At 41.4% G+C, this 19,597-nt stretch overlaps 1 protein-coding gene across 5 annotated transcripts in view; it reads left to right on the top strand.

Annotated features, from left to right (window-relative positions):
- The window catches only part of RALB (RAS like proto-oncogene B), a 43,555-nt gene that overhangs the window by 9,704 nt on the left and 14,254 nt on the right, over nucleotides 1-19,597 (top strand). The window contains exon 1 of one of the 5 annotated variants that reach the window (XM_035330997.1): nucleotides 11,760-11,880. The exons of 2 other annotated variants lie outside the window; for them this stretch is intronic. The gene's annotated coding sequence lies outside the window, so the exon portion shown is untranslated. Of the gene's footprint in view, nucleotides 1-11,759; nucleotides 11,881-17,745; nucleotides 17,914-19,597 lie in introns of those variants that run through there. 2 more of the 5 variants (XM_035330999.1, XM_035331000.1) reach the window with 2 other exon arrangements.

Here is a 19,597-nt window from a genome sequence, read left to right as displayed (position 1 = left end):
TTATTGTAACAAAGTTATTTATTCCACCACAGTCCACCACAACCAAAATGCACTCACCACTAGGTAAAATATGGCAGCTATTTATGCATGGTATATAACAGATTAGAAGAAAGACTGTTACACACATCAGAAATATCTGGACTATCCTCTCCTTTTTATTTTTTTATATATTTTTTATTTTTTTTTATTTTTCTTTTTTTAAGCAGTGTGTGCATATGTGTGCAGGAATCCGGCAAGGAAGCCCTGTCACTGAAGGCAGGGGATGTTGCAGAGGCAGCAGGCTGGGAGCAGGGAAAGAAGGCAACACTTCCTGTTGCCCATTAGCAAGCTCGGAGGAAGGAAAGCATCCTGCCCAGTCATGCTAAATCAGCTAGAGTCCCTAAGAAAACAGTAAATCCATTGCACTACCCTGTTTAAGCAAAAGGATATTCAATTTTGACTAGGAAAGAGACAGGATGATTTTGTAGATAGGTGGGCAAAGCAGCCCCCTGAACTTCACTCAACTGTACTGTGATTTGCTAGGCTACTCAAAGAAACTGTAAACTTAAGAACCTGAGGACTTACCTGTCTTTGTTTGTCTCCCTTTATCAAGCACACTTGTTCGGTTTTTATCTCCTTATCCTATGCCTCTACTTACATCCCAGTAAAGTCCCCCCATCTGAAATTATTTTTCTTTTCAGCTGAATGACTTCTAGGGTCCATTTGTTAATTTGTGAAATTCAGCTACATTTAGTATGATGATCACCCTATATAGCACAGTTTAAAGAACAATACCCTGTCTTTACATGCAGAATTGCCATATCCCCAAAACCAAAGCAATCCAATGACCTGGAAAGGAACATCCGAGTTCAATCCTTAGCATCTTGTCTAGAAGTTGTCAGTTCCATAGGCAGTTTCTGTAATATTAGTGTTTTCAAGAACCAGCCACTGTTAACCACGTAGTCTATTGTTTCAACTGCTTATTAATGGATTCAGTTGTCTTACAGCATTTAGGCAAATGAACACAAATGACAAGGTAAACAACAGATTTAAAGTTGTCATCCTCATGGGGCAACTTCACACACAAGCTATCAGCAACATTAAATTACAAAAACGCTTACAAAATCTTTGTTAAATAGTATTAAATTGAAATTTCCTCACACCAATTTATCTAATATTAAGTCATACAGCATAGAATAAATTAAAAAACAAACAAACAAAAAACCAAGCAAACAAAAATAACAAAACTTTAGGAAGAAAAAACATACAAAAAAGATTGCTGATGTAAGGCTGAATTCTCGGGCTGTTTCATTACTATCACTGTTACAATTTATCAAGGACTTCCAGACCAGTTTCAAGCCAGATTTTCCTCTCCTTTTCATTTATAACTCCGACTGTTACATTCATAACTCTCATATTCTTTGCTAAAATTTTCTCTCTTAAGACTTTCTTAGGCTGTGTTATTTCTGCTCAGATTTGAATCAGCAAAGCAGAACATTTCCTGTCCTTGGAGGGATGAATCTGTACTTGATATTAGGAGCCTGTGTCAGCACTAACAGGATGCAGACCAGGAAGCTATGCATTTTATTAACAGGAACTAGAAAAAGAGTGGCAAAGGTTTGGCAGTATTAGAATGAAATGTTTGTACATGGAACAGAATAAGAACTGGAACTAAAATGCTTTTTATATAACTAAAACAAGGTTGCCAGCAAACTAGTTTGTTAGATTTGGAAATCATCAGTAGCTTTTGAGAAAAAGCTTAAGCTCAAAAGCTGGGGTTTGAATAAAAGCTCTAGCTGCCTAACAAACTAGAGCCATGTCTCTGGCATGCTGAAAAAGACTGCTTCAGTGAATTCAGAGTACAAATGAGTTATATCCTGGAGCAACAAACTGTACTGACAAATTAATGGCCAAAATTTGGAATCAAACAAAAATGAAGCTAGAATGAATATTGGTCAATAAGAGTAAAAATTTACTCCAGTTCTCACTGGAACACAAAACGTGCTTCTCAAGAACTAAAAGTGCACATGGATCAAAATAGAAATAGGAAATAGCTCTGTGGTGTGGATCTAAAGTAAGACCAGGAGTAGCCCCAAGTGTGGTACCATCTAACGTGTAGAACATATAGTGGCTCTGGGAGCTGCTCAACGTCTGCTAGATCTGGACTAAGATATTTTCATACCTCTTTTAGCAGTAGCAGCCCAAGACCCTCCCCATGATCCAAACCTGCATGAGAGTGAGCTTGATTGTTGGAAATTTGCTACATGAACTAGGAGTCTGTGTAGACAAAAAAGCTGGCAGCCATTTTGCTGATTACCTTTACGTGTTGGTGTTCCCGTTAATTACAACTTTTCACTGAGTGAAGTCTCTAACAGGGAAAAGGCCCTCCAGTCATGTTAGAAGGACTTCTATATTTTAAGGCAGATAAGCAATTCTTCTAGTAGAGGTAAGAGTCCTACCTGAACCTTATTCCATTTCCAGAACAGTCCCTCATTACAAGTTTTGATTTTTTTTTTTTTTTTAATTTCTTTCACACCAGTCTTTACTGCTTCTAGTTTCTACCTGTCATGTGTTTGCTTGACAAGAACTAAGAACCAAGGCTTCCAAGAAGATGCGAAGAACTTCAATGGCAGAGAAACCATCTATGGTTTAGTGCACTGGAAGTTTTGTCAGATTCACAGCTCTCTCTGAGCTAAGAACTGTAGAAAGTATTGTAACAACAAACTCATTTCTAACCAACTTAAAATATGAGCCCTGAAGTTTAAGGAAATTTTAACTCTGCAGGCAGCACCTATACATTAACACTGCAGCTCTTTCTGCCGTGATCCAGACTGTATTTAAAAATGATAGCTTAGACTGCAGTGCCAATGTATAGGTGCAGCTCTACCTCTGTTAATATCAAACAAAAATGTAAGAAAATACAGATCAGCTAAGTAGAGATGGTAAAATTCAGTTCCTTTTCTTCCCAAATTGAAAGCTTCCCAAATCATCCCCAGAAAACCCTTGGAGAGATTTAAGAAAAGCCTCAAGGAAACTGTTGCTGAGCCTCCAGTGCTGAGAAGTCAAAGGAGTCCAGCTGATCCAAACAAAGGATTCTTTACATGCTAATCAAAAGAGAGATTCAGCAGGTGGCCACATTGCTTAAGCTCTGTGAAAAGAAACTGAAAAGGCAGAACTACATCAAGCTGAATCTAGCATGGACGTGACATGACTATTGCATTTTGCATTTGACATAATGGATATCTTCAGCCACAATGGCCAAATCCATAGCATTTTTGCCTTCCAAGTAGCATGAAGGGCTGCCCTTTCTTGGAAGGAAGTGGCAGCTGCCTCAAGACTATACTATCTCAGGCTTGCTCTATATAAAGATCTTTTCTAAATTTACAAGTAGATAACTACTTTGGTTAAAATGTTTGTCAGGAAAAGACAAATCATTAAACATTTTGGATCTTCCATTTAGTTTGCCTGTTTCCAGCCTTATAACTGTTAAATGGAAACACTAAGACCACAAAGGTTAGCATCTACAGCTCTCTTAAGAGAAACAACCTTTACCAAAAGACTTTGGGGCAAGTAGCACATTAAGCCCTCACAGCCAGATTTGGTAAAATTCTCAGATCCCTTCTCTTCCTATGCAATCCAACAGGTTCAGTGGGAAGCTGAAAGGAAAGAATTTAGGAATAGAGTATCTTGTAAATCCTGCCCTTCTCCATAAATTGAAAGTGGGATGGAAGTAGAGAATAGCAGTCATTTCTTTCAAATCATAGAAAGAAGATTCATCCTTTGTATCTGATGTCTTAGGGAATACAGGATCTATATAGCCTGTAGGAAACCAGAGATCACTTGCCTCCTCCACTGAGGTGATTGGAGCCCTTATCTAGGGGGAAAATACTCCAAACAGTAAAAGCTAAAGACTATCTTGTGCTAGGCAAGGGATGTATTTAGTCTTTCTTGTTGAAACTGATCCAGTTTGCATGCTATAAAACTCACTAAACCAGGAAGGGTACAAGCAAGAGTGATTTAATCTTACCTAATGATTGGAGCACATTGAATGCCTGCACTGCTGGCATCTGTGCCTTCACAGTTCTGGTTTCCATGGGCAGGATTATAGTATCTGCTTGGCATTGTGCATCTATTTCCATGAACCAGGTATGCTTCTGAGACAGTGTAAATGAGCAATGCCAGTTTTTAAATTTACCAGTTAACTTACAATGACTCATATGAGAGTTTAAGCTGGAGGCTTGCAGACTGAAGTGTTCTATTGATCTGCAGAAAATAAAACCCACAATTTCCCCCCTATACTATGTATGTACACTATCATTTGTTATCTGCAGAGACCAGATCTTGAAGGGAGATAACTTCCTTTTTCTGTTCAACTCAAACTATGATGATCACAATGATTCAATATGAAATTGGTTTTTACAGCACAGAAACTGTCCTAAGACCAACAATCTGAGCATTTCTGTAGTGATTTATATCTGTATCATTTGCCATTTGGCATTTTACAGATGTTTTTACAGACATTGATTGCTACGGAAGAAGAAAATGTAGGAGAAAAGCAGGCCTTGTATGTCTTATGACCTGGTTGTAATTCCATTTTAAATGGTAGAGAACCATTGTATAGAAAAAGGAAAGCCTTATAAAGGGACAAGGGTTATAAGGGGAATAAATGTAGTTAGGTGACTCAGATCAAAGTAATTCATTTTCCATTGCTGAAAGTCTGATCAGAAAAAAATGCAGCTAAAGGTCTGTTGTTGCCCTTCAAGAAATCCAGCTTGAGGATGAAATTCATGCCTGAATGCAGAGAAGCAATTTTGAAAAGTCAGAAGTTTGATTTATTGTTCTCTGAAAGGTTGTGTAAAGCTTTTTGTTGAAGATCTCAAAGTTATACAAAGGTGTTTTGTATGATTAAGAGCAATCATAATTCTCAAAGCTTCTTAGAAAATATAGACACTGTTGGGGCTTGTTCCTTATTTACTGTAAATTTCATATTTTCAGTCTGAGTAGATAGAACATCTTGAAAGAATTTGTTCAAGATTTACATTACAGATTCTCATGATCCATACAGCAGTAGTACAGATGCAGATTTGCAGTATATGATATATGTGGATTCTGCTCTCCTTTATGATCATGTTGTGATAAATGATTGAGTCCCAAATAGGATTCTAATTAAAGTTTGTAATTTATTAAGCGAATAGAGGCAAGCAAACAGTGCTGGGTGTGCCGAGAGTCTCTGTCAAATCAAGTAAACAAGATTTGAGAAAAACAAAACACAACACTCTTCAATAAACTGTAATTGATCAAAAATGGCCAAAAAAGCCATTCTTTGGCCATTATTGCTCTGACAAGCCTGTAACACAGCTTGTAAAGTTGAAAGACAATACAGAAGCCGGGATGTTATCTAGATGAGATACAATGGATGCTTATTTTGAAATTACTCCCCTTAATCCCCTAATGTAAAGCATATTGTACTCTTATCAAATTAACATGAGAAAAAAAAAGGAGAGGCTGTTTGTAGACTGTATTAGGTTATCAACCGCAAGAACATAGCTTTTCTAGAAGAGAAGAATGCTGTGTAAACTAACACATGAACATTCAGCTCAACAGTCAAAATTTTTTTCATTGTAGCAGTATTATCACATGACTGGATTATATTCTAAGCAAGCTCTGTAACTGAGAGTGGTGGCATAAAAATACGATGCTTATGTTCGCATATTTGTAGACAGACAAACTTCCTTATAACCTTTGCTGATTGAACAAATTCCTGCAGGTTTCCTACAATAACCACTTTACCCACTTTTTTGAGGCTGTTACCTCTGGGCTGAAATACAGCATTTAATGAACAGTGCAGTGTTATATTGTGTGAGTTTGGGGAGTAAAGAATCTGTAGCCAAGTGCAGTGAAGAGCCGTTTTGGTAGACAAACTTTGTAGCCATTTGTTTTACCATCAAATCCAGTTCACACAGCACTTGGATTTCCAAAAGAGATTTGCCCATTCAAGTTCACATTCAGACCTTCTTCAATTTGACATTTTCCAGCATAATAATGCAAAGGTACATTATAGGTGCAATAAAAGTCTGATTTTTAGCCACTCACTCATACCAGAGTTAATTCCATACAGTATACCACTGAAGCATGGGTAAAATACTATTATACTGATAAATAATTCTATTACAAAATTCAGGTCCCCAAATCCCTCTCATAAATTGTAAGGTGTTTGAGAAATAAAAATTTTACTGCCACTTAAGTGGTAAGGGGGCATTGAGACTTCCAAATATTTGCAATAGATGTTCCAATTAAACACTGAAAAGAGAAAAATGCATTAATAACAATGAAGAGAGCAGTCTAAATATGAAGAGCTTTCATTGCATAAAAATATTCTCTGCTTTAATTTGCAGAAGGACATTTTAGCCTTATTCTAAGTTAGGTAAATTATAGTCTGCAGGCAGAAGCAGATACTTAAAATTATATATATTTTTTCATTGATAAATCTTTCTAAAGAACTGATCCCACCCTGCTAGAATGCTGGTTGCTATCAAAGCCAGTAGTTTTCACGATTAATTTAATATATTTGCCAACAATTTCATCTGGAAAAAAATGATTAAAGAAGAAGTGACAGAAGATCTGATAACATGATTTATTTAGTTAGTTAGTTATTATTTTTTTTCATGAATGCTCAAATCACTCTCCAACAGCAGTTATTCAGTTAGGAAGCAATGTTCAACTCAGTGAGCAAAATTCTCAATAATGTTAGCTAGCTGCTTTATTTTTCTGGCAAAAATTCCCTGCCTTATCTTGTTCCACAATAATTCTACTTTTCACATAATTGGTTTCAGTATGATAATCACATCCAAGTTTATCTGTAAGACACTAATGTACATTTTCTACCCCGCATATAACTGGTAAAGCCTTAGTTAATGTATCTGCTTCAGCAGTGCGCTTGAGGAAATGTGGGCCAGCTGGAGAGAGGCCAAAGAAGAAAGAGAGTGACTGGCAATTAGGAAACATGGCCTATAGGGAACAACTGAAAAAAAAAAAAAAAAAAAAAAAAGGTGTTATTTTGAAGAAAAAAAGTGATTCAGAAGAGTGAAAAAATAATGATTTTTTTTCATATTTAACAGGTTGAAGCGAAAGGAAGAGAAAAATCTGATTGCTATGCCCACTTTGCAACTAGTTAATAGGCTTAAACAGTAGCCAGTGACACTTAAAGTAATTTAAGGTAAATATTGGTAATTTTTTTCTTATGATAAAGTAATCCAATATTTTAAATAAATGGTTATGATGATGCTGCAATTTTCATTGCATTAAACAAATACATGCCAAAAATGTGTACATGCCAAGATCATGTATAACTAACTGATCTTGCCTTTGAGCCACCTCACCTGCTATGACTCTCTCCAGTCCTTTTATTTTCTTTTGATTCTAGGCTATCAAGATAGTTACAATAAAGTTATCTCCTTCTGTAAAGTCTCCAAGATCAGGCCCTAAATCTGTCATGCTGTTGATAATCATGATGATTAGAAGTTTAACACTTGTAACACGGGTGTGTGAAATTCCTTACCTCACAACTTTTCAGTAAGAATCTCCTTAAAATGACCTTGTAGTTTGATCCTGACAGAATCCCAGCTGCACCTGAAATTGCAAGGTGATTCCATAGTGAACTTTAGTGAGTTGACTTCCTGGTATTTGTAACAAAAATGGAGGGCATGATATAATCAAAACACCATAAACTCCCACAAGGCCAAAACCACAATCATATTTCATTTACTATCATTTGTTTCTGATATAGTTTGTTTTACTGCTTTATGATTTTTTAATGCTGAAATTCATAAATCATTGCAAGGTCAACTTAATTCTCAGTCAGTATACAAATAATCTATATAATGTAGTTCTTGTTAGACTATCCAGGCCTGAAGAGAAAATGATTTTTGACTAAATTATTTTTCTTTTAGAACAAGCTCTGAATGCACACTGTGTACATGTACCTCTTCTGACAAGCTATCTAAACCTAGATTAACTCTGGCAGTTGAACTCCGCACATCCAAAAAATGATGTATTTTGAGAACAAAAAGGATATCATAGCATTCTAGCTAATGCAATGGTACTGTTTTTTTTTTCCCCCTATTTTCTCCTTTCTGCTTTCTTCTGTTCTCCCCAGCTTTATGCTAGCATTCATTTTGATTGCAGAATGGTTCAGTAAGCAGGATAAAAATAATATAGTGGCTTTGGATTGAACAAATTAATAAAGACTTACAGGTCTGGTTACCCTCAGTGAGCCTTTGTTTCGTGCTGCACAGGTGCTACACGGCACTGGCAAGTATAACGAAGAATTCTACCAGAGAGGGAACAGCCCCTGCTGCCTTTACCTGTTCTTATGTTACTGGCTCAGCCTCAGTGCTGAAGTCGTGGCAGGACCACTTCTTTCTCCACTGATTCCTGACTTTGTGGTCATTGCTGGCAGTAGAGGTAAACAACAGGTCCTGTCTCAGTCCCTTGTCTGATGCTGTGGCAAAAGTTGTGAATCAGGTACTTACCCTGCAGCTGTCCCTATCCCGCATTGAGATGTAAGCAAAGAAAAGCTGCCTCTTCTGTTTTTGCCAGGGACTGCAAATCACTTACTGAAGGAATTCTGCAAGACTGCCTTTCTATGCAGCACTGATTTCCTTGCAGTTCCAAGATCCTCCTCAAGACCTTTAAAGTCTTTTAAAAACAGTTTAAACACCTTTCCTACAAGCTCCCAGCAGAAACAGGGAACTCCCTCTGTCCATCATTTGCAACCTGTTATGTCTTTTAGTTCCTCAAATACACTTTTTCCTGAACCGGATTCCATACCTTGTTCCTCCCACAGTCACTTGTGAAAACAAAGAAACAAACAAAACACAATAGGGCAGAGATTCTATAAAACACTGCCAAAGGAGAGCTGGGAATGCAGATGGTGGTTTTGCACATACTCTGTACAGGTGTAAATGACAAACACTGGGGCCAAGACAAGACAACTGGCAGCCCCATCCAGCATGAATTTATCCATTTAGCTTCTCTCTCTCATTAGTGGTGGGTATGGTATTTCACCCTAGATCCCATAATCACATAGATCTACTCATCCCTGCCTCACACTGGGTAGGTTTAGCGTCTACTATCTGTCCTTTCCATTTAATTCTTTCTTTACTTCTCCTTGATTTTGTTTGCCAATTGTTTCCACAATAAATAAATAAAATAGAGCTATCTACCTGGGTTTTATATCTTTCTCTTGACTAGTTTCTAGAGCTAATTTCAGCTAATTCTTGCTTCAGATAGCTGTCTCTCTAAAATACATTTCTACTTACAAAATAGAATTGCCCAGAAAGGAAGTATGAGTCTTAACCTTTGCAAAGAAAAAGAAAAAAATATTTACTGCTCAGTTATCCCACCCCACTTCATGTTGTTCACAATGGCCCTAGCAGTGGCACAGACTGCTCTGTTACAACCTTAGTGGGCTGGAAACTAAATACGTGCATCAAAAATATTGTGCCTATCTCAAAGAGTTTGCAGTCTGAAGCATATTATGGCATGATGAAGTGACAGCTGGAGATAATTTTTTCCATCTCTACTGAAATCTTACTTGTTTAGAAAGTGAACATTTATTGTCTGTAAAGCACTTAGAATAAAATAAATGCAATGTAAATGATAAAAGGAATTTTCTCCCCTAAATTGTTCTATAGAAAATTTCTTAAAGTACTGAAGCAAAAATATATCTGTAACACCTATGGTAACCATGGAGATTATGCCAGGCAACATGCATAATGATTTAAAATGTGGCCTCAGACAAACGTTCTTTGTCATGACTCGCTTACTATAAAGAAGTAGATTTCCCCTAAACAATTTGCAGAAGCAGGATAGAGGTGGTTTATTTCTCAACCCTTGTTTTTGCAACAGGGCAAGGAGAAGTGTCAGCTCTGTGGTATGGGCAGCAGACTAATACTGTGGTCTGCCTGGAAAGATCCAGCTTCTTAGGTTCTTGGTAGTTCTAACTCAAAGATAAGATTTGCTGTAAACATTTCTCTCTTTTGAATAGTCACATCAGAGTGACTGGTCCCACCATTATCGCCAGCGTGGCATGAAAGATGGCCATGGAGACTTGGATATTTTTTGGGCTCCATACAAATGCACAAAATGTATCAAAAAACAATGCATAATCCTAGAAATAACAAGATTTGGGTAACTGAAGTGTTAGCTATAAACCAGCATTCTTTCACATTCTGCAATATCTTTTTCTTTGCTTATTCTTTCTCTGCATGGATGGCATCAAATAGTAAATGGCTCTTAGTCTGCCAGCTTCCATGAAGCAGTTCTTAATTTAATACATCCTATAATGCAGAGGGAAAAAAATACAGGAATTGGGACCTTTCCCAATGCACAAACCTGAAAGTAGAAAAGTCACATTCCCGTCTAAGGGATTAACTAAAATCTGGTGCTTTGTTCAGTTGTTTAAGTCAAGAGGAGAAGCTAGTGATGATGCAAGGATGATGTCAGTCCTGTTTATTTACGAGCAATGCAGAAAACTTGGTTTCCTTCAAGGAAGGAGAAAATCGGAAGATATTTCTTTTTTATGCAGTGCTGAAATACTCAGCTGATTCTCAGAGCCACACCTACTTTTTTTTTTTTTTTTTTTTTTTTTTTTCTGTCTCTGTAAGTCTTTTTTCTCAGTTTCGGGTATTTTTTTGCCAATTGTGAAATTACAGATTATAGTAAATCTCTTCAATTCCTCCTCCTTCATTTTACTTTGTTTTGGAAATAGGCCATTGTTTCACCTATCACTTTCATAAAGCTGTGTTGCTATTGCCTTTTTTTTTCCCTTTTCTTTGCATTTTCCATAAGTGAGAGGCCTTTTTTATTCTCTCCAGTCTCAAAATACAATTTCACTCACAGAGGTGAAAATAGAGGCGGAAGGCACTGCCATAGGAGGCTCCATGGAAGCCCTGTGTGAGAGCAGGAGCTGACTACTCGAACTGTCACTTCTCCTGCATTTGACCCAGAGGATCTCAAACCAAAGAGACCAGTGGAAATAATGACTTTCTAATTTCTGAAATGGGCCTGATCATGCAAATTGCTGTTTTTTGAGAAGGAAAAACTTTACCCAAGATATTCACTCTAACTTCAGTGTGTGGAATAAGTCAAATTCCCCTTTTAAATCTAGAAAAAAACAAGTGAATTAAAGACAGGAAAGCAGAGAAAATGTATGCATTTCTTTGTGACTGGCGAGACTGCTATTCCGGTTGTGTGACGGGTTGGTAACATTAGAACTGGACGGACAGAACTTGGATTTGTGGACTGATGCACATCTGAAGGAAGAGTTGCAGTAAATTTAGCAGTAGCTATTTATTTTTTCCTGAGGAGTTAAGTGCTCTGTCCTCACACACACACGGCAGTGTTGCAGGACGACTATCTGGCAGGATAAAAGGCTCAGCATCCCCAACATTTACGAGGAGAAATGGGGAAGCTCCCATTCGCTCTCAGGCACCAGCCGTCAGTTGAGCTCGCACCAAAACCCAGGCGGTGCATTTAAGGCAGAGCCCGGACTTTTTTCGGTCACAGCTCGCCTACAGGACCGAGGAGCAGTGCTCGGGGGTCCCCGCCATTACAGCACCTCCCTGCAGCCCCTTTCCCTGAGGAGATCAGCGGCACTACCTCGCCAGCCACCTCCACCCCCCCGCCAACCGCCGCCTCAGCGCCAACGGCCGCCCCCAACGGCTTCTCCCCGCCCATTGGCCCGCACGCCCCACGTGACTCTGGGGCCGGCGCGCTCCCGCGGCCGGGCGGCCCCGGCGACGAGGGCGGAAGTGCGCGGCGGGGGCGCGCGGGCGGCAGCCCCCCCATGAGAGCGCGGCGGGGGGCAGCGCTGCGGCCGGGCCGGGAGCGGGCCCGCAGGTGAGGCGGTGGGGCCCGGGCCTGGGCGGGGGGCATGGGGGTCTCCCCTTCCTCCGGGGACGGGGGGGGGAAGGAGGCGGCCGCACCTGGGCATGGCTGCTCCTGCGGGCCCTGCAGCAGGGCCTGGTCACCGCTGGGGGAGAGGGAGCGGGTCCCTGCGCCTCACCGGGCCGGCCTCGGCTCGCCACGGCTGGGCTGTGCAGCGTGGGTGGCGTCCCCTGTGCTGCTCAGCTCTGAGGCTCCCGTGCCTTTTGTGGAGTGCCGGTCTGCCCAGGAGCATCCTCGGCTCCTCGGGGAGCTGGCTCTTCACGGAGAAACTTTTTTACCCTGTCCAGCAGTTAGCAAAGCCGGGAGAAGGGGCTAGCGGCTGGGGACCGGGCATGCGGCAGTTCTTGTGAGTGATTTGCTTGATGGCCAAAAATAACTTGTACAAAAACGAATAGCAACGCTCGCTTTCGCTTGGCAATAGCATCTTTATAGCCTGTTCGCTTGTTAAAATAGCTTTATCTGCTGCTTTCATCACACTTCTGGCCTCCTCACGCTGAACTTAGGTTCATTTTTTTTGGCTATGATCAGATGATATCAACTTGACGCAGTGAAGGTTTTTGCATTCACTTCCTGTATGCAATAACTTTTATTTATGGGAATAGTCTGCAGACTTCTATTCTTTGAATAAGTTCCCTGTGCTAGATTGTATGCCCCTCTTGGAGGGGGCCGGCTTGACTCTGCTTGGCGTGCATGGAGAAGAGTGAAGCTGACCTGCTTTCACTGGTGTTATGTATATGCTGCGGAGAAATGTCTAGTTCAAAGGCTTAGTTGGAATGCTTTTCAAAACCTGTTAACTGAAAGCTTAATTTGACCAGACAGTGCCCTTTCTCAGTCAGCCTTTAAAACTCTCAAACTTGTCCCTAATTGTCAGTGCAGTGGTGCTGGATGTTTAGCTAGAAGAGCAGCTGCGGCATTTTGAGATGCTGCCTAGACAACTCTATGTATGCTGAAAACCTGGATGATACATTCTACAATCTAATGCCTTGTTGAGGTTTTAAGTTTCTTTCAGCTGCAACTTTACTGATTTAGCACCGACTGTGATTTGACTGAATGCTGTGTAAAGTGGCTTACTTCTCTGGGAAGCGTTGGGGTCCAGGCTTCACAGGCAGCAGCTGTGTTCGGTGAACAGAGCAGAAGTGGCTAGGCGGTGTAGCAGGACAAGCCCTAACATCGTGTTTCAGCAGTCTGGTTTGTAGTTTGATCTTGTCCTCTTTATCTGTTGAGTTCTGTTCCCTTTCCATGGAGTGGGTACTTGTACTTTGAATTGATAACTTCTTATTAACTAGAGTAATTAGATTCAAACTCCATGTGACTAACTACTGATTAAGTGAATTGCTTTCTATTACACCATGAATTCATCTTCATTAATGGCCTCTCGCAGTAGATGTACTAAAGGAGCCAGTTTATCATGTCAGCTGTGCAGGCAGCGAGTGTTGAGGCCATGGGAGTGCATGGTGGTATCAAGACAAAAGCAGCACCCAAGGCCAGCAGGTGTCTTGTGCCTGAAGCAAACAACTGAGGATGGAAGCAGTTATCTTTGGGAGTTTGAGTGAAATCCAGTGGCTGTGGGGGTGCTGCAGAAGTGGTGAACACAGGTCTGGCATTCGCTGCCTCCCACACCCTGTGTGCATGGCTTCCTGTAGCTCTTGCATGCTTGATTTATGAAAGGTGCTGATCCCAGTTGTCAACCAGGTTAGGTGGCAGTTGCACTTCCAAACTCTATCTCGACTTGAAAGTACTGTCCTGCTGATAAAAGCCTTGTTCTTTAGGCTTTCTTTTGTATCCCTTCCCTCCCCCTGCCCTGTCTTTGGAAACTTCTGGCCACCACCAAGCCGTGGTGATAAGGTTCCAGTGCTTGTTATCTGCTGTTGTATGCAGCAGGAATGTCAGCAAACAATCCTGGCTGTTCCTAGTGGCTTTTGTTCTGAGATATAGTAGTGACTCTTCACAAGAGGCTGTGGAGCGGATGGTTAAAAAGTACTTGTTAATAGCTGCCAGGGTATGATTGCTTTGTGAGTAGCTCCTTTTAGTCCATTAAACAGGATTGAGCTAATTTCATCAATGCCTGCCCCAGAAATATCAAGTTGTCTTGTCAGTTAAACAAGTTAAGTCTACATAACTCGTGCTTTGTTTCTTCATGTTCTTCTGAATGCTGCTTTAATAGTGATATTAGAGGATCTGTTTTGTCTCTTGCGCTTGAGATGTGCAAATGTATTTTTAAGACCTGTCAAAATGAAAGCCATGAAGTCATACGGGAATGTTACTGAGGTTCCTGTGCAAGTAGATACTTGAATCTCTTTAGGGTGGCAGGGTGCTCACTTAGAGCAGTCGCTTAGAACTGGTTTGTATGGACCTTGAGCCTGTAGCCTTTCTAAGGGCTGCAGAAGTGGTTCAGAAAGGTGCAAATAATGGTTGATTACGGGAATGTGAGACTTAATGGGAACAGTCTTTACTAGAAAGCTTTGCGGGATCATACGTCAAAGACAAAAAAAAAAAAATCAGTTCTGGGATTACAAGTCTTAAAAAGCCTGTCAGCTGTTATTTCGTGAATTAGTGGTGCTGTCAGTTGATGTGATTAAAAAGATATTTCAGGCAACTAAGTGTGTTGAAGCTAGAGTTTTTAATATTCTTTAATTTGGAACGTGGCAGAACTAATCTGAAGTCAAAGCATAGGGTTGAAAAGCTGAAAACATGCAGTTATGTAGGTGCTGTGACTCCTTTGGTTTCTGGCTCCTTCTGTGCATGTCTTCACCTGAACTAAAAGGACATCTTTCAGGGGGGTACCGGAGACCTAGACTTAGCCCGGACATCAGGCAAAGTTTTGTTCATTTAGATGGCCAAGTGAAAGAATGGTAAGTTTAATATTGATGACAAAGGTTTTTGCAAGCTAGTGGTTTTCATTAGATTAAGAGGGGGAAAAACACCTTGCTGATGAGATTATTACAGTGTCATCCTCATGACACTCAAAACATGTCAGAGCACTTTAAAAAGCTTAACTGCAAGAGTTATCCAAGCTCTGGACTCGATGTTGCAGAGCATTAGCTAAATATAGTGTTTTTCTTAAGGTTAGCAGTACGCTACCCAGGAGGGCACTATCTTGAGCAGAAGCTTAACAAGTGGAGTGTTTTTATAGATCAGGTTGTGTGCTGGTTTCCTCAGCTGTCCAGAGAAGAGGTGGTTTTGGTAACCAAGGAAGCCACTCCCTGCTTAGAAAAAACTAATTCTAGAGTATGTAGTGATCTCTGATGCAGCCTTTTCTCTAAACTGCTGCTGCTATAAGAAACTCTTCCCCATGATGGTAATCCTCTGCTATTTTTTTTTTTTTTTTTGGCTTACTGAGATCCCATTTTGGGTAGGTAAGGAATTCTCATCAGTGTAGTCACCACAGAGTCTCACTGAGTGACTTTTATGGCAGCTTTCCGCTTTTATCCACCATATAATAAAACAGACTGGCCAAGCGATTTAAAGAAATGGTCATTCGAAAAAGTGGAATGTGTGCTTGGAATTGGTGCTGCTTCTCATTCTGTTTCTATTCTCAAAATACAATTTAAGAAGTAATTTAATTTTTAAACTATTCTGCATGCTCAGTGAGAATTTGCTTAAGGTTGTCCTTGTTAATACAAACTAAAATCAAACTCAGCTTTATGGGATGAATCTTGTTCTGGTGCTGTCCAGGAAGGAGACACTTAATTCAAAAAGTTGTACAGTATCAGTGCCAGCCTTTTCCTATATCCAACTTCACTCATTTAGTTTGTAAAACCGGGATCAAGCAGTGATTTTGTTCAACTGCTTTCCATAAGCATTCATAACTGTCTTCTAATGGTATAACAGCAGGCGTACTTGCCAGATAGGTACTCCTGTAAATAAAAATCAAAGTTTCTAATTAAGTGTCTGTCATACAGGACTTGCTGTAAGTTTTTAGGTTTGCTGTACTTGTGCTAGTCACCAAGTAGGTGTTCCTCTTCCAGAGGCTCCCCAGAAACAAGGTGTGTAGGAGCTGTATTGCTGGGGCACTGGCTTGCCTCATAGTTTCTGTGGCTGGAAGATGCTTCTGGAGATGTTCCAGTCTGGTTTTCCTGCTGACTACACTAACCCTGGCCCTAAAGCTCTCCCCTGGCTGATCGTCCATCCCTGGGCAGAGCGTCACTCATTCCCGCTGCGCTCAGGAAAGGGCAGCTCTCCTGCCTTGCCTTCCTAGCCTGTGCATCCTAAAGAGCATCTCTGTGATCCTAGTGATGTTACAGCCCCTGCAACTGCACACAGACCCCCAGCACCTCCTGTTCGCTCCCTGTCCTGCACACAGCAGTGTGTTGAGCACCCAGCTGTACTGATTCCCCTGGAAAGGCATGAGAGCTAGGAGATGGGCTGGCTTTGCATCAGGGTAGCAGTTTTCTTTTCTACTAACGAGCTCTGAGGAGAAGAAATGTGTCAGAGCAGGCAAGGGTAAATGTATGGCTTATCCTGCACTGATTCTATTTTCTATGTGGCCTGTCTCTTGCTAGGTCGTACACAGGGAGGTGTCCTGGGTTAAGTATGTGCCGAGTTCTGTGTTGAAGTCAGCTGCTTCTAGGTTAACCTAGGGATACTGAGACTGCATGTGGCCCTTGGAAACTGGGCTGTCAGAGCACTACATTTAAAGATAGAAATACTGCTTGTGGCTTTGAGGTAAAGCATGTGAAAAGAGACTGGAAAACTACCTGCCTTTTTATTTAAAACGTCTTTTTTTTTTTCAGTAGAACAGTAAATTCTGGGTGAGGTATTCACTGTTCCGACTGGGGCAACTTGAGTGAAGAATTCTGTTTAAGGGAGGCTTGGAGGCTTAACACAGCTGAATGAGAATTCCTAATTATCTGCAATACTAAATGTCACTATTGTTGCTTTGTGTGAAGCAAGTGTATTGATTGAAAGATGGGGAAAAGGTTCAGTGCTTGGCACTCCAGTGCAGTGTGCCTGATTGAGGGAGCTTAATGACTCACAGTCTGCATCTGTGAGCCCTTCAGTTTGGTGCTTAAAATAGTGTAAGTACTTTCAGAGGCTACAGGGAGATGATTCCCCAGCCCTCATGGGGAAGTGTGCCTCCATGGTTAATAGTAAACTTGTGGACTAGGGGTTTATTGTCCACTACATCCATCAAATGTGAGCAGGTATTTGAGTAGCTCAGGGCATCACAGAGCTGCGAGCACAGGACTCCAGTTTCAGCTTTGGAGCAAGGAATGTTTGACGGGCAATTGCATGGGTAGAAACACTACTGCTGGTAGTACCTAAGGCAGGCTAAATGATGTTTGGGCTTCTGGTTTATCCTGGGTGCCCGTTTCACTGGGAAATCTGAAGACAGTTGGCAGGCTCTGCCCAGATCCATCCTCTGATGAGCAGTGGTAGCAGCTTGCTGCCTGCCTGCTGCCTTGTGCTGCATTTGCAAGAACAGTGGGTTAGCTCTGACAGCTAAGGATCAGGGTAGGGAAAGAAACCTGGCTTAGTAATGCTGCCTGAGAACAGAAGAATTAAATGCTGCAACTGTGCAAGCTCGTGGCTGAATTAGTGTTGGCAGGAATTTACTGGATCAATGGTAGTGGCAACTTCCTTGTGCATTGCACAGCTGCAGGTAATCCACTGAAGTAATGACTGAAACCATTTTGTAACCTCATACTGATAGAGCATTTGAAGTTAGCACACTGGAATTCAAAGTGAACCTACTTAACGCATTGCATAAGCTGAGAATTTGACTTGTCTGAGGTATCTGTTACGTTCCTAGAGGTCTGATTAAAAATCAGTATTAGATTAACATCTGAAACATGTCATTATCTCTCAGCAGTGCTTTGGCAGACCTGGTGTGTGCTGTGTATTGAAGAAGAGTATGCTCCTGCACAGAGGAGCTTTCAGAGGTAGCAAGGTTGGAATACGTTTTGCAACTCAATTGCAGGAGTTGAGGGTGTTGTACAACTCTCTTTTAGTGTCACTTATCTGGTATGAGGCTCATTGACTAAGTTAAGAGATGCTGTCCTTAGCTCACTGCAAGTAGTTAGGCCACTAGGCAGTTACCACCACAGTGACAAACCTACCACAGCAATACCAATTAATGCAGTTAACTCAGTCCTTATGCTTGCAGAAGACTTACCAGGTTTCCTAGCAAATTCTTGCTAGGCTGAGAGCAGTGTGGTAGGTCAGTCTTGTCTGTACTATGTCTGAAAGGTTTTCCAGGCGTTAATACTAGACCTGCCAGCATCCTGCAAGTACCAGGAGTGGTCTGACTGGGTACATCCCTACAACTGCTTTTTAGCTGTAATGGTGTTGGTGTCTTAAGATTTCTATTTCAGGTAATGCTTTGTCTTTTTGGAACAGTGTGCTTTACTTGGTGTCACATACATACTGCTGATTACTCAGCACAGTAACATAGAAAATGGGATGCTGGTCTTAGAGTTTTCTGGAAAACAAACAAACTGCTTCTGTGGTGCCATCTGTGAAACAATGAGGCAATCAAAGTGTTAGTAACTGACTGTAGCTGTCTAAATAGTAAGTGCTTTGTGAGAGGCTGGGGGGATTGTGATGGAGCCCCCCTGCAGGGTGGTGCTGCGTGCCCTACTGGGGGGTGTAATGCCTGTGGGCCTGATGTACTCTCTGTCTCTTCTGGGAAAGAGGTAACCCTACTAGTTAGGGAAGGGAAGTGATGTGTTCTGTGCTTGTCTACTTCATCGTTGACCTGGGCCCATACCCGTGTGACAGGATGGTGCAATAATGTGGCAGAGCTGGTAGGTTGTACCGAGCGAAGCAGGAAGGATACAAAGCTGCTACTAGAATCTAAAAGGACAGGTATGACACTAAAACTACAATTCTGCCATCTGGTTAAAATCAAAGGTGTACACCGACTGTAGAAAATGATGCCAAAAGCCTTTAAAGACCAGACAATACAAGGAACTTCCCAAATCTGGCTCCAGTTGCTGTGAAGGAGACCCATTCCCTTCACTGTTGTATTCCCAACTTTTCACAAGGGAAAACCTTTCTGTGAAAGGCAGTGTTCTGTAAGCACTGCTGAGTGTGATGTAAATTCTCAAACGTGGTAGCACTCTGTTCCTCAAAGATGGCTGTCCTGGAAGGTCCTTGCCTTTCTACTCTAAAACAGTGACTATGTTAACTGGCAGTGTTGTGGGGACCAGTTTGTGTGCCAGTCAGGAGGGGTAACTGAATCTTTCTGCCTTGCTGCTACTGTTTCCTCCTCCTGTGTTTGTGCCACTACAGTTGATGCTGCAGCCAGGACAGAAATTCAAGCTTCCAAATAGTGATGATCTCCTGAAGGCACAGGTACATGTTGGGTCTCTCTGTGCCTTGGTAGAGTGATGAGTTACACTTTGTGACTCTGCAGCAGCCTGAACAGGAACTGAGCAGTGTTACAGTTGACTCGTTAACAGATTTTTATGGTGCTCTCCCTGGGAAGTTGGTGCATGCTGGAGTTCTGGCAGTCTTCCCTCCCTTACATTGTCTGTTTTCTGGCCTCCATCAGGATCTATAGGGAAGCCTGCAGGGGAGGCTGTCAGTTCATCTCCTTCCTCCAAGGAAGTCTGGATGGAGATGACTCACCTAATGACTGTAGGGCCACAGTGTTCTCGGGCTGTTTTCATGTGGCATGTCCCAGAAGAGTTCACCTTCAGATAGTGTGGTTTGGTAGGTGAAGTGG

This window comes from Oxyura jamaicensis, chromosome 7 (genome assembly GCF_011077185.1).
Source record: "Oxyura jamaicensis isolate SHBP4307 breed ruddy duck chromosome 7, BPBGC_Ojam_1.0, whole genome shotgun sequence".
Classification (NCBI taxonomy): domain Eukaryota; kingdom Metazoa; phylum Chordata; class Aves; order Anseriformes; family Anatidae; genus Oxyura; species Oxyura jamaicensis.
The sequence above is the reverse complement of the archived record's forward strand: the minus strand, read 5'-3'. Positions and strand labels throughout refer to the sequence as shown.